The 12871-nt window shown below is 47.9% G+C and overlaps 1 protein-coding gene across 1 annotated transcript in view; it reads left to right on the top strand.

The window, feature by feature from the left end:
- LOC140427922 (prostaglandin F2 receptor negative regulator-like) overlaps positions 1-12871 on the top strand; it is a 214082-nt gene that overhangs the window by 18046 nt on the left and 183165 nt on the right. The gene's annotated exons all lie outside the window — the stretch shown is intronic.

Here is a 12871-nt window from a genome sequence, read left to right as displayed (position 1 = left end):
TGTTACAAAAAAAACATTGATTATAGCTACCTGCTTTGTTAACTTTTTTTTAAAGAATGTTTTTATTGGCTTTTATACATGGTATATTTACAGATGTACACACACGGAGAGACCAGAAAGAAATAACAAAAACACCACAAAACTAAAAAACCAAGGGGTGGGAAAATAAAAACAGGGAAATGTGTAGATACAGAGAAGCAACAAAGAGACAATTTCATTAAACATGCCATTGGGGAGGGGCTCCCCCCCCCCCCCCCCCCCCGCCCTTGTTTTCTGTTTTTGTTTCAATACATATAACTCAAGCAAAGCAAAACTGGGTGGGAGAGGGGCCTGGGTGGTGCCCCTGATATCACTTGCATCTCACGGTCGGTTTTCTTTTTTGTTTTGTGCGTTTGCCTCCGTTTCGGCCGCCTGTCATTCCTTCTTCCTGTTCTTTTTTTCTCTCTTTTGCCCTGCTGTGTTTGTTGTGGTCGTTGTCGTTTCCTGTGCTCTCCCTCCAGTTTGTGTTCCCTCCTCTTTCCTCTACTCTGGCTCCCCTCTATTATTCTCCTCCCCTTGTCCTTGCACCCGCCCTCCTTCTCTGCTGTAACCCTTTCTCTTCAGCGGTGTTTGGCTAATCCCTCTTGCACTGAAACCCCCCCCGGGTTCTCCCTCCCTTCCCTCATGCCTTGGCTACTTTACCCTGGCTCATAGCTACTTGTTTTCCTATTTGTTTGTTCGTTGGCCACAAACAGGTCCCAGAACAGCTGGGTGAATGGCTCCCATGTTCTGAGGACATCATCTTCCGATCCCCGGACGGCAAATTTGATTTTCTCCATTTGGAGAAATTCCGCTAGGTCGGACAGCCAGTCTGCAGCTTTAGCTGGTGCTGCCGAGCAGGATTCTACGGCGGGCGATCAGGGAGGCAAGGGCGTCAACCCTCTTCCCCATGAAGAGATCTGGCTGGTCTGATACTCTGAAGACCGACATTTTTGGGCATGGCTCCACCCTCATCCCCACCACTTTGGACATTGCCTCGAGGAAGGTTGTCCAGTACCCAGCAAGTCTGGGGCAAGATCAGAACATGTGGGCGTGGTTGGCCGGGCCTCCTTGGCACTGTTCGCATCTGTCCTCTACCTCCGGGAAGAACCTACTCATTCGGGTTCTAGTTAAGTGGGCTCTATGTACCATCTTTAATTGTGTTAGGTTGAGTCTTGCGCACAACGAAGTGGAGTTGACCCTATATAGCGCTTCACTCCAGAGTCCTCACCCTAATTGAGCCCCAAATCTTCCTCCCATTTCTTCCTCGGCGCGTCCTGTACAGCCCCCTCTATCAGTCATTCGTCCATGTCGCTGCAGTTTGCTCTACCTAGAATGTTTGCGTCCAGTAGTATCGCCTGTCGCGGTGGTCGCAGGTCCGTCATTGTCTCCTTCCTTAGGAAGTTTTTAAGCTGCAGGTATCTGAGTTTCTTGCCCTTGGCTAGCTGGAATCTCTCCCGTCAGTCCGTCCAGTGTTGTGACCCTGCCGTCAGTGTATAGGTCCCTGACTCTCTGTCCCTCCAACCTGTCTCCACCTTTTAAAGGTGGTGTCAGTGAGTGCTGGCACGAACCTATGGTTGTTGCAGATGGGGGCTTTGTTGGACATTTCGGTCAGGCCGAATTGCTGCCGTAACTGGTTCCAGGTCTGGAGGGTGGCTACCACCACTGGGCTGCTGGAGTGTTTTTTGGGTGGGTATGGGATTGCCACCATGGCGAGGGCCCCGGAGCGAGGTCCCCCTGCAGGAGGCCTCCTCCGCTAGCACCCACTTGGCTTCTGGCTCCTTAATCCATCCCGTTACTCTTTCTGATCTCGCTGCCCAGTGGTAATACAGTAGGTTTGGGAGGGCTAGCCCTCCCCTGGACCTTGTTTTATGTAAGACCCTCTTTGGGATCCTAGCATTCTTTCCCACCCCCCGCCCACCCCCATAGAAATGCCATGATTAACTTGTCCAGTGTGTTGAAAAAGGCCTTGGGGATATAGGTCGGGATGGATCTAAGTAGGAAGAAGTACCGGGACAGCACGTTCATTTTGATCACTCTCCCCGCGAGGGAGAGTGGGAGTGTGTTCTAACTTTGCAGGTCCTTTTTGACTTCCTCTGTCAGACTGGTCCGGTTACAGTTGTGAACCCCCGCCCAGTCGTGCGTGATTTGGATCCCGAGGTACTGTAATTTGTGCCGGGCTTGTTTAACCGGCAGTCCCACCAGTGCTGCCCCTTCCCCTTGCGGGTTCACAGGGAAGATCCAGCTTTTGCTCATATTGAGTTTGTAGCCCGAGAAGGCACCAAACTCTGAGTGTGATGATTCCTTCCACGCTGCTTTGTGGGTCGAGATGCAGAGGAGCAGGTTATTTGCATAGAGCGAGACTCTGTGCTCTTTGCCTGCCCTTTGGATCCCCTTCTAGATTTTTGCTGTTCTGAGAATGATCGCTAGTGGTTCGATCGCTAGGGCGGTCAGCAGCAGGGACAACGGGCATCCCTGCCTGGTGCCCCTGTGCAGCTGGAAGCACTGGGAGCTGGTGTTTGTCTGTACGCTCCCCATGGGAACATTGTACAGGAGTTTTACCCAGGCAGGGTACCAAGCCAAAACCGCTCCAGCACCTCTGAGATACTGCCACTCGACTCTGTCGAAGGCCTTTTCTGCGTTCAGGTGACGATCACCTCTGGTGTTCTCTCCCCGTATGGGGTCATGATCACGTTCAGCAGGCACCTGATGTTCGATGTTAGCTCTCTACCCTTGACAAAGCCTGTTTGATCCTCTGCGACTACCTCCGGAACGCAGTTCTCCAGCCTTTTGGCTAGGATCTTGGCTAGTATTTTGGAGTCTATGTTTAGCAGCGAGGTGCGTCTGTACGACCCGCATTCTGTTGAGTCTTTGTCTTTCTTGGGTATTAAGATATTAGGAGATTGAGGCCTGTGATAGTGTAGGTGGCAGTGTGCCACTTGCCAACGGGTCTGTAAACATCTCCCGTAGGTGAGGGGCGAGTGCTGTCGCAAAATTTTTGTAGACGTCCTCCGGGAACCCATCTGGTCCCGGCGCCATACCCGCCTCCATGGAGCTAATACTCTCCATGATCTCTTCCAGTTCTAGTGGTGCTTCCAAGCCCAGTTTTCTGTCCTCCCCCACAACTGGCATGTCCAGTCCATCAAGGAACTGTTTTATCCCCGAGTCCCCTGGTGCGGCCTCTGAGCTGTACAGCCCCCGGTAAAAGGCCTTGAAGGTTTTGTTGACCTTTCTGCTTTGGTAAATTAAAAGATATAGTCGGCTTTCCGAAACGACTTAAATCTGCTGGTAAGATGGGGTTACAATCTCAGGGAAAGCCAGTCTCATTCAAGTGAGAATGCAGAGTGCTGGGCCACGCCCTTGAATAGGAGTTTGTGGTTTATGGGATTTTGTTTTTGAATTGGAACAGTTAAGGGGGAATTCATTAATTGTTATAAATATATTACTGTAGCTGTATATATGATATAATGTTAACTAAGTTCTTAGAATAAAGCTTGTTTTGATTCAAGTGTGTAGGAAGACTGATGAATCACACCTCAAAGGAATGCTCTTGTGCTTATCCTGGACAAATTCAACATAAAGGTTGTAGGTCAGATGGACTTTATAATATACTTTGGAGTTTCTAAGCCCTAGCCCATAACAAAATTAGGGGCTCGAAGGATAAAAGTCTATCTTTCGTGATTGGGGTTGGCAAAGTGAACTTGTAGGCATTGAGGGGTGAACATGAGGTGTGTTTGCTTTTCAGGTGTTGTATTCAAGTATAAATAGGGAGTGTGTAGTGGACATTGGCTCTTTGAGAGGCTCAGAAGTTTTGGGGGCTGGAGAAGGTCATGCGCAGTAACTTACAAACTGAGAAAAAAAAAGGCTTTTAGATTTGGCAAAAGCATTACACTTAACATTGCCTGACAAAGTACAGAAATAAGGGGCAATTGTGGCGGTAGCTGAGCATTTAAAATTGCCTGAGACAGTCAGACTCACTTGAAATGGCAAGAATTCAATTACAGATAATGCAGCTTGAGCATGAAAAAGAATTAAAACAGCTTGAATTCGAAATGAGTAGCCCTAGCAAAACAGAAAGAAAAGGGGAGAAAGAGGAAAGGGAAAAAGAACAAATAGCCCTAGCAGATCAAAAAGCGAGAGAAGGTGAGGTACAGATCAGGGGAAAAGAGAGAGAGGAAAAAGAAAATGAGAGAGACTTTGAACTTCAGAAACTAGCCACGAAATGTGAACGTCATTGGCGGAGGTAAAGAGAAACGTACAGTCTAAGGATAGTGATGAGGATAGTGAGAAAGAACAAGAGGGTCATAGTCGAAGGTTTGATGGAGATGTATTTAAATATGTCCAAGCATTGCCAAGGCTTGATGAGAATGATGTAGAAACCTTTTTCATTTCATTTGAGAAGGTAGCTAAACAAATGAAATGGCCTCAGGACATGTGGGTATTACTAATTCAAACAAAGTTGGTAGGTAGAGCTAGTGAAGTGTTGCCTCACTATCAGCGGATGTATCTAGCACACATGAGGAGGTAAAAAAAATCCATCTTAGGTGCATATGAACTAGTGCCTGAAGCCTACAGACAAAAGTTTAGAAATTTAAGGAAAAAACCTGGTCAAACATACATGGAGTTTGAAAGGATCAAACAGAGTAACTTCAATAGGCGGATAAGGGCTTTGACAATAGACCAAGCGTATCAAGCTCCCGAGAGAAATGATAATTTTGGAGGAGTTTAGAAATTCAATTCCTGATGTAGTGAGAACTCGTGTGGAAGAGCAGAGGGTAAAACTGTGAGATTGGCAGATGATTATGAATTAGTTCAAAAATCAAATTTGGTTTCCAACATCAGTTTCAGCCTGTGAGAGATAGAAACTGCGGAAAAGAGAAATCGTCAAGTGGTAAAGGGGATCTGATGGGACATAATGAGGATAGTCCACCTCAGATAAAGGAAATCCAGGAGGGTGGAAGAGAAATGAAAAGTTTCAGACGTTTTTCCTGTAATAAAATAGGCCATGTAAAGTCAGTGTTGGGGATTGAAGAAAATCACTGGGAAGGTTGATGTGGTAAAACAGGATAAGCCAGTGGGGTTTGTTAAAGGAAAGCCCAATTGAAGTGAAGGAGGTGCAAAAGAATGTACAGCCTGATCAATAGTTGATTGATAAGAAGTCTTACAACAGCAGGTTAAAGTCCAACAGTTTGTTTTGGAGTCACTAGCTTTCAGAGCGCAGCTCCTTCATCAGGTGAGTGCAGAGATGGGTTGCACAAACTCATACATAGACAAAGTAAATGATGCAAGATGATAGTTTGAATGCAACTCTTTGCAGGTAATTAAGGTCCAGATAGTGCGACTGGAGAGAGGGATAATCACAGGTAAAAGAGGTGTGAATTATCTCAAGCCAGCACAGTTGGTAGGATTTTGCAAGCCCAGGCCAGATGGTGGGGGGGGGGGGGGGGTGAATGTAATGAGACATGAATCCAAGGTCCCGGTTGAGGCCGTACTCATGCATGCGGAACTTTGCTATCAGTTTCTGCTCGGCGATTCTGCATTGTCGCGCATCCTGAAGGCCGCCTTGGAGAATGCTTACCCGAAGATCAAAGGCTGAGTGCTCTTTACTGCTGAAGTGTTCCCCGACTGGAAGGGAACATTCCTGCCTGGTGATTGTCGTGCAATGTCCTTTCATCCGTTGTCTCAGTGTCTGCATGGTCTCGCCAATGTACCACACCTCGGGACATCCTTTCCTGCAGCATATGAGGTAGACTTCAGTAGAACAGTGACCACGACAGCACACAACCCTGCCATGGCAACCTCTGTAAGACATACCAGATCATCGGCATGGACACGTGAGAACACCAGCCACCAGGTACGCGGTATATAATCGTGCAATGGTTTAGTTTTTTTTTTTGGAGTGCTCCTTTAAGAAATATTTTTGTCTTATCACATGGCTTCACAGATGTCATTTGTGGGCTGAGCTGTGGCTGTGATGTTTGTTTTAGTTTCATTTTCAGTTTGACTGCTGTGGACTCAGGGAGAAAGTAGTGTTCTTTTCCTGTCTTTCTATGTTTTCATTTAAGGAATTGCTCCAGAAAAAAAACATTAATTATAGCTACCTGCTTTGGTAACTTAAAAGATATAGTTGACTTTCCGGAAGGAGTTAAATCTGCTGGTGAGACGGGATTAGAATCTCAGGGAAAGCCAGTCTTATTCCAGTGAGAATGCAGAGTGCTGGGCCACGCCCTTGAAATGGGGGTTTAGTTTATGGGATTTTGTTTTTGAATTGGAACAGTTAAGGGGAAATTCATTGAGTGTTATACATAGATTACTGTAGTTGTGGGTGTTTTTATGTTTGTAATTGATAAAACATCTTGCTGTGTATGTCAACTAAATTCTTAGAATAAAGCTTGTTTTGATTAAAGTGTCTGGGAAGACTGATGAATCACACCTGAAGGGAAGAGGGAAGGCTCTTGTGCTCATCCTAGACAAATTCAACATAAAGGTTGTAGGTCAGGTGGACTTCATAATATACTTTGGAGTTCCTAAGCCCTGGCATCTAACAAAATCTTCCCCTGCAGACCAAATCCACAACTCCCCGCCCCCCAGCGGCAGACAAAGTAGTCGTCCTGAATTTGATAGCTATCTTGTCTATCACTGCATCTTGTATTCATGGCTGCACATATACCAACCCCGCCCTTGCCAAGGTGGGGCATCTGGTGCTATATGGTGACCAGCATCAACAGCTGTCAGGGGAGTTGAAAGCTTTCTCCCCCAGGTTCTCGGAACTGACCGTAGAAGATGGTGTCCTCCTCAGGGGCACGAGGGTTGTTGTACCGATAAAGGACTAGGAAATAATGTTAAAGGACAATGCTGATGAGAAGCTATGTTTTGGTGGCCAGGTTTGGACAATGATATCGAGACGTCGGCCCAACAATGCTCCATCTGTCAAGAGCACCAGAAGCTCCCTGCTGTGGCACCCCTCCACCCTTGGGAGTGGCCAGGACGCCTCTGGGCTCGGGTACACACCGATTTTCGCCAGTCCATTCCTGGGTTCAATGTTCCTCATCGAGTGCACGCCAACTCAAAGTGGCTGGAGGTATATAGGATGGCGACGATCACATTCCGGGCAACCGTCGAACGATTGTGTATTTTGTTTTCCACCCACCGAATCCCTGAGGTACTCGTGACAGATAATGCCGCCTCTTTCATGAGGGAAGAGTTTGACGCTTTTATGAAAAGCAATGGGATTCGCCATGTCCGCACTGCCTCATGCCATCCGGCACTGAATGGCTTGGCAGAGAGGGCAGTGCAAACGGTTAAACGGGGGCTAAAGAAACAGACTTTGGGCTCGATGGAGACCAGACTGGCAAGATTTTTATTCTCATGCAGGACCACGCCGCCCGCAGTAACTGGGGTGGCCTCTGCTGAGATGTTAATGGGTTGTAGGCTTCATACATGACTGAGTTTGATTATCCCGGACATCGGCACGAAGGTGCGCCACAGCCAAGATTTACATGGACATGGCCCAATTCGAGTTGATCTCTTCGAAGCTTCACACTGGAGTGGTGTTCATTTGTAGCTTCAAACACGGTGCTCTCTGGAAATGTCAATCGCCAAACCGGACCCGTTTCTTATCAAGTTCGAGTCCAGGTAACTGATCGCTCACCGAGGCTTCTCCCTTGTGAGGTTCCTCGAAGGAAACCTGTCCTGGATCCTCCGATTCCATTGCCGAACCAGCGCGCTGTGACGCCTCCAGTCTCTCCCGATGCCGACATGTCCAGCATTGTATCTTCTGACTCTGAAATGGAGGTCTCAATGCCGATCGTCGCCTCCCACCAATTGTCTGCCATGGCGTTCTTGCCACAGACGACGTTCGCCTGGAAGTATATGCCGACTGAACCGACGAATCAGTTCAATGACGATTTGCTGGGGCCAAAAAGAACAAATGTCAACTGCCTCCTCCTCCTCCGCCTCCACCTCATCGGTTTTCAAGGGGGTCTTTGAACTTTGGGGGTGAGAAATGGGGCGTACGGGGTAGGAGTGATTGTCTTCCCCATGGTCCTTGTGGAGTACGAGCTCCCCCGCTAGGTGAGGGGGAATCTGTATTGAACTCTGTATAAAAGGTTGACCAGTAAGGCACCGACTAGAACACAAACCTGGTGGACCTCTGGGTTGTGGGAGGCACTGAAGGTGGTGATAAGGGAAGGGTTTATTTCGATTAGGGTGAAGGTGGAGCAGGCAGAAAGATACAGAGGCTGAAGGAGAGGAAGAAGCTCCAGATGGAGCTTGAGCTGATGTCTATGGGAAAGGCTGTGAGGCGGCTTTGGCAGACCATGGGGTCGATGCATGAGTATGGGGGGAAAGTCAGCAGGATGTTTGCGTAGCAGTTGAGGTGGCAGGCAGCGGCGAGGGAGATTGGGCAGATGAAAGATTCGGGGGGGGGGGGATGGTGTTAGGTGGTCACTGATGCAGGGGAGGCGAATGGGGCATTTGAGGTCTTTTAGCAGAGACTGTATAGTTCAGAGCCTCCAGTGAGGGATGAGGGCATGAGGCGGTTTTTTGAAGTCCTGGATTTCCCTGTGGTCAAGGAGGGGAAGGTTCAGGGGTTGGGAGCCCTGATCGGGTGGGTGGGAATGATGTGGGTTTATTGCAGGCTGGGAAGGCCCTGAAGGATCCCCAGCAGGGTTCTATAAAAAGATTTGGTACGGAATTGGGACTCTCTGAGTGGAGATGTACAATGAATCAGTGGGCAAGGGGGAGTTTTCGCTCACACTGTCTCAGGCTTCCATTTCACTTATTTTAAAGAAGGACAAGTACCCAGAGGTGTGGATCGTACCGCCTAATATAGTTGCTGAACGTTGATGCAAAGCTGCTGGCTAAGGTGCTGGCAACGTGCATAGAGGACTGCGTGCCGGGCGTGATAGATGACCAAACGGGATTCGCGAAGGGGCAGCAGCTGTCGGCAAACATCAGAAGGCTGTTGAATGTGATCATGATGCCATCGGGGGGGGGGGTCGGTTATCTGAGGTAATAGTGTCTATGGATGTGGAGAAAGCATTTGACTGGGTTCAATGGACATACCTATTTGAGGTGTTGGGACAATTTGGGTTTGTGCAGAGGTTTGTAGATTGGGTTAGGCTGTTGTGCAAACAATGGGTGAGTGTTTGCACAAACAATGTTAGCTTGAGGTATTTCGGTCTGCACCGGGAAAAGAGGCAAGGGTGTCCGCTAATTCCGTTGCTTTTCGCTCTGGCGATTGAACCTTTGGCAATGGGGCCTAGGGTGTCTGGGGGATGGAAGGATTTTGTGAGGGGGGATGGAGCACCGGGTCTCCCGGTACGCAGACTATCTGCTGCTGTATGTTACGAATCCAGTGGAAAGTGTTGACGGGATTATGGGATATTGGCAGAGTTGGGTTGTTCTTGGGGTACAAGCCCATGTGGGAAAGAGTGAGCAGTAAGCGGTCTGGTGCAGGGGAACACCTTTGATAAGTTGCTGTTTCGGTTGGTTGGGTCAAGTTTCCGTATCTGGGGATATGGATTGCGCATGGTTGGGCCCAGTTGCACAAGCTGAATTTGGCGAACTTGGTGGAAGGGGTGAAAGAGGATTTTAGGAGGTGGGATGCCCTGCTGCTCTCGTTGGCTGGAAGGGTCCAGACAGTAAATTACGGTGCTGCCGAAGTTCCTGTTTGTTTATCAAAGCCTCCCGATTTTTGTGCCCAAATCTTTTTTCAGTAGGATAAATAAGATGATCTTGGAGTCCATATGGGCGGGTAAGGTACCCCGAATTAGGAGGGCATTTTTGGAGAGAGCCAGGCAGAGGAGAAGGTTGGCACTGCTGAACTTATTGAATTACTATTGGGCTACGAAGGTTGAAAAGGTCAGAAGGTGTGAGAGTGGATGGAGAAGGCTTCATGCAGGGGAACAGGCTTAAGGGCATTGCTATTGGCACCTCTCCCATTCTCCCTAGCCAGGTACTCCACGAGCCTGGTGGTGGTCTGATCGTTCAGAGTGTGGGATCAGTGCCAGCAGAATATCACTGAGTGGGCACCGATGTGCGGCAATCATAGGTTTGTTCTGGCGAGATTGAATTCCAAGTTCAGAACGTGGGAGCGTGTGGGGATCGAGTGCTTCAGGGATATGTTCATGGGGTGCGGGGGGGCAGGGGAGTTTGCGGAGCTAGAGCAACTGGAGGCGGAGTTTCAACTATTGAGCGGAAATAGGTTTCCGTACCTGCAAGTCAGGCACTTTGTCAGAAAGGAGCCGGCTACGTTTCCGAATCTACAACCCCTGGCGTTACAAGATAGGATTTTGTCCGAGGACGAGATAGGGGAGGGTTGGATCTCGGACATATAATGAGAACTGATGGAGGTGAGCGGGGTGGGGGCACGGTGGAGTAAATAAAGCCGAAATAGGAAGAGGAGCTGGGAGGGGGATTTGGAGCTGGGCTATGGAGTGACGCCTTACGAAGGATAAACTCGTTCTCCTGTGCGAGACTAAGTCTCATTCAGTTTAAGGTGATGCACAGAGTACATATGAAGGATGATTCAGTCCTTCTCAGGGGTGGAGGACAGGTGAACTGGGGAATCATGTCCACATGTTCTGTGCATGCCCAAAGTTGGAGGAGATGTGGGAGGCCTGGCCTTTGCGGGAACTATGTTGAAGATTCTAGGGGTGAAGGTAGTTCCGAGCCGTGGATGACAATATTCGGGGTGTCGGAGGATCCGAAAGTGCAGGTGGGGGGAGAGGCTGACATGTTGGCCTTTGCCTCCCTAATATTCCGGAAGTGGACATTGTTAGGGTGGTGGGACCCAGAGGCAGGATGAGTGAGTGACCTGGGTGGAATTTCTGCACTTGGAGAAGATAAAGTTTGCTATCAGGGGGTCAGAGGAGAGATTCTGCTCAGAGTGGACGTTGTTCATAGACTTCTTTAAGGAATTAAGTTATTGGATAGGCACATGGAGCGCACCAGAATGACAGGGAGTGGGATAGCTTGATCTTCGTTTCGGACAATACTCGGCACAACATCGAGGGCCGAAGGGCCTGTTCTGTGCTGTACTGTTCTATGTTCTATGAATGGTAAATGTAGACTTCATTCATTCACTTAGCAGTCCCCGGCCATGTAACTTGTATTTAAGATTTTCTAGGCAGTCATCCTTTGACACCACTCTAGGCTAGTCTCCTTATTGGCACAATTCCAACAAACTGTGATCTTCTGAAAGTGTTGCTTTGTTTATTTTACCCTGAATTAGCTGGGTATCTATTCTGTACTGGGAGATCACATAGCTGCTGGTGAGTGGGGAACTATGAGGACCAAAAAGCCCCAAATCTTTGGGGCATAACTGAATATAACAGGCCGAATGGACCAGCTGGTCATTCTCGGATCATCTTTACCATTTGTTCAGCAGAATAATAGCTGTCCCCTTCAATTTTCCAATTTGCTTCCATCTATTTTGCAGCCCTGACTCCCAGACTTATTTCCCATGTCCACAAAGTCCATTTAAACAAAGGGGAGGAATATGCCTTGTAAGGTTCAGTGAGGGTAAGGCTTATTCTGCTGCTCTTGACAAATTTGAGGTTTATATTAGGCAATTCCAGACCTCCCTTTCCGCCTCCACCACTGGCATCCACATCCCAGTCCAATCCATGCTTTCTCAGGACGACAGTATATTTTAACCTCCTTGAACGTCTCCAGACAACCTAAGTGCAGCTTCTGATTTGGTCTGAAATAACATGAGCCTAAGTGGTGGCAGAATGGACTTCTAGTCCTGGCTTGACCAACCTGTCAGAAGCTGTTCCAGTCCTGGTTAAGCTCCATATTGTCTGACTGCATGTACTACATTTGGGACACCATATTTATTAATGACCATTTTTGAATAAATTAGTAATTTGTTTTAATATTTCTGCTAAAACTACTCTATATCCAACTGCTATGTAGTGTGAAAGATGCTCCCTTGTTGTGTTAGGCACCTTGAGTGCGCTTCATTTTAAGCCCCAAGTGAGAATGCAACAGATGACCTGTCCTGAAGCAGTAGCAGGGAGTTTTGGCTGATTTTAATGGCTGGGCCTTGTTAACATGCACATTAACATTCGGATCAAAATGGCTGATGTCAGCAGGAAATGGCTGTCTGGCCATTAAAATCAGGCAGCAGAGGCTACTGACACCGACCCAGGGAACTGATCCTGCACAAACATAAGGACATAAGATTGTAAATATAGGTGGAGGGATAGGCCATTTAGTTCCACAATCTGCTCTGCTATTAAATCACGGCTGATGTTCTGCCTAAGCTACACCTCCCTCCACTCTCCTCATATTCTTTAATCCCCGTCATATCCAAAAATCTAGCAATCTCTGGCTTGATTATCCTGAATAAAAGTGAAAACATAGCTGAATGGGGTTAAAAATTCCAAAGATTTACAGCCATTGGAGTGAAGGGATTTCTTTATGGTTTAGTGCAAAACGGCTGTTCCCTTAGTTCTAGACACCCAGCCATTGGAAACACCTAACGTGTCTAGCTCCTTAGGAATTATATATGTTACAACGGGATCACCTCTCATTTTTCTTAGTTCTCAGGAATATAGGGCTAGGCCTATAGTCTACTCAATCTCTCCTCATCAGACAATCCCCTCAATCCAGGCATTAATTGAGTGAATGTTCATTCCACTCCCTCAAAGGCAAGTACATCCTGTCATAACCCACCAAGTGGGACTTAGGGGTGGATGATTGTCTTCCCCGAGTCCCTTGTGGGGTACGAGCTCCCTCGTTAAGGGGGCAGGGTAAGCTCTATCCATATTGTATATGATGCCGGTCAGTTAGGCACCGTCCATTAAGGCTCCGTTGGGATCTACCGTTTCTTTGATACAACTCC

Source organism: Scyliorhinus torazame, chromosome 8 (genome assembly GCF_047496885.1).
Source record: "Scyliorhinus torazame isolate Kashiwa2021f chromosome 8, sScyTor2.1, whole genome shotgun sequence".
NCBI lineage: Eukaryota > Metazoa > Chordata > Chondrichthyes > Carcharhiniformes > Scyliorhinidae > Scyliorhinus > Scyliorhinus torazame.
The sequence above is the reverse complement of the archived record's forward strand: the minus strand, read 5'-3'. Positions and strand labels throughout refer to the sequence as shown.